Raw genomic sequence first — 2,279 nt, 5'->3', positions numbered from 1 at the left:
TGGTCTCCACCAAGCGTTTTACGTACAAGGCCGATGCTCCGGTAACAAAATCGACCAACTTCTATGTAACTGGGCCTGATGGGCTTTATTTCATTCTCTCAGAATGTTTACACGGGATAAAAAAACTACCGTCACGTCCTAGCCTCGTGGCTCCTAGCTATCGTCCGCACTCTTCTAAAAAAAGCTATCGTCCGCACTATCCTCAGGAAAAAAAATCTATCGTTCGCACCGCCGACTGCACTGCCGCACAAAAGCAGCTGGTGGCGGAAAGTCGAGGGTGGCGGCAACGACACAACACGTTCGCACGGGTATTGAATCGTCCAGTGTGGATTCAAGTCCGTTCGCCATTGATTCCGGAAGTAAATCGTTGTCCATACATGCTATTAAAAATGGTATCAATACACGCCACTTGCCATCCTCCGATAATTATGGGTCAGTTTCATTTTTGATTCATGCTTTACCCTTGTAGTACGCGCCTCCATATAATGCGCCCTGTTGCTCCTTCCACATTCCTCACCTTACTCCCGCAAAATCTCTTCCGACAGCCATGATTGATGCTTAGGGCCCTAAACCAGCTCGATCCATTAGAGCTTGCTTATGCTGGATATAGTTGTTCTGTTGGATTGCAAGAAGAAGCACTGCGTCCAACTTTGAAGATTTGTGGGCTGAGTTATATTGCATTTCAGGTTCAGGGACCACATCTCCTGTTCGATGCATCTCTAATCTCTTATTGAATTTTCTGGTAACTTTCTACGTCAGTGCTAAGTGCTTGCGTTAATTCCCCAACTGAACGAGGAGGACAGAACATGTGTGAGAGGGGGGGTATATATTTTCATCATCTCCAAACAAGTTGTTACTTTATACTGTAGTATATTGATGGATTATTCGTACGTGGAGGTCCGGTAACAATTTTTTTGTGGCGGCTCTTAGTTTATAGATGATCTAAACTATTTGACTGAATTCCATTTTTGGGTGAATGTTGTCCATAAAATTGCGTCTCTTCTACATTATGGAAACTCGCCATCATCTATTTCTGCAACATTCCTAAAATATGCATCTGTTTTCAGAAAGATAACTTATGAATATGACTCGTCTTCATCTCGGCTGAGTTTTAATTTGGAAGCACCAAATGTTTCTCTACAATGTATGTATGACAACAGTGGCTGGCTTGCAACTTACTTAGTGTGTAGTTCTCCTGTATATTTATGACTGCTTACTGACTTGCCCATACAAGTTCACAGTTCATGGTCTTTCTTAAGAATATTTTTTCAGGCTGCTAAGCTCCCTTTGAATAAACTGGATGCACACCATCATGGGCTATCCAGAAATCCAGATCCAAACACGCACATCTTCAAATGCATTTGGAAAGCTCATGTTATGCAAATTTTAAAAAGTTTTGTTCTTTGTCCAAAAACAAGTGAGCATTTGAACAAGATGGATCGTTAAAAGGTAATTGTTTGTTGGATTGTTAGTGCATGTTATTTCAACCCATACTTTACTTGACCCTGTCTATGTACCTTATATAACTTGATTAGCGCACAGTGTACCTGATTTGCTAAAATCAATGTATTGTATAACCTGGAAATACATTGTCTCACATTTGTACCAGCGACACAGCTCATAGGAAATGGGGTGCACCACTAGAACATTGGTCCTTCTATATAATCGAGGTGTGTCAACTGATAGAGTGCGCATATGGACATGTTTCTGTTACATATTTTACCATTACATGCTCTTATAGTTAATTTTATTTTTGCCTGTAGACTTGAAAGCAGCTTACTGATTTCGACTAAAAGGATTTGGGGCTTCAGAAACCAATTAGTTTGTTGTCAAAATCTGCATATTTGTATCACTTCCTTGCAATTTCTTTTGGATAAATCCTGAAAGATATTATTTCGTTGAAGTCATTGTCTTGCAGACAAGTTTCTAATTTATACTGTACTTGTGAATTTTTTCAGTGTCACTAGCCCTGATCACGTATACTTATATAACAAAGACTTTGCTCATATTCATTCCCAAGTTGTGAGCAGTCGTATATGGGTGTGAAATCATATCTCACTCACATCATTTACATGGAAAGCAGCTGATCAAAATTGTTAGCAATTCATAAGTCAGTCATGTGTGTAAGGTTGTGTTCACATCTATTCCGGCACACGAGTTCTTATGTCGCATGTTGAGCCAGAACAAGAAGCTCAAGTAAATTATTGCTTACATATTTACAATATATGACATTCATGATTTGTGCCTAGCAAACGATAAGATTCTATAAGTCATGCCAT

General features: G+C 39.7%; 1 long non-coding RNA gene across 1 annotated transcript; it reads left to right on the top strand.

Moving 5' to 3' along the window:
- The first annotated feature begins 480 nt into the window (after positions 1-480).
- Positions 481-1,903, top strand: LOC120969374 (uncharacterized). Its single transcript, XR_012190389.1, has 2 exons — positions 481-1,670; positions 1,764-1,903. It is a non-coding gene; the product is annotated as an uncharacterized lncRNA (long non-coding RNA).
- Positions 1,904-2,279: the final 376 nt, after the last annotated feature.

This window comes from Aegilops tauschii, chromosome 7, assembly GCF_002575655.3.
Source record: "Aegilops tauschii subsp. strangulata cultivar AL8/78 chromosome 7, Aet v6.0, whole genome shotgun sequence".
Classification (NCBI taxonomy): domain Eukaryota; kingdom Viridiplantae; phylum Streptophyta; class Magnoliopsida; order Poales; family Poaceae; genus Aegilops; species Aegilops tauschii.
The sequence above is the reverse complement of the archived record's forward strand: the minus strand, read 5'-3'. Positions and strand labels throughout refer to the sequence as shown.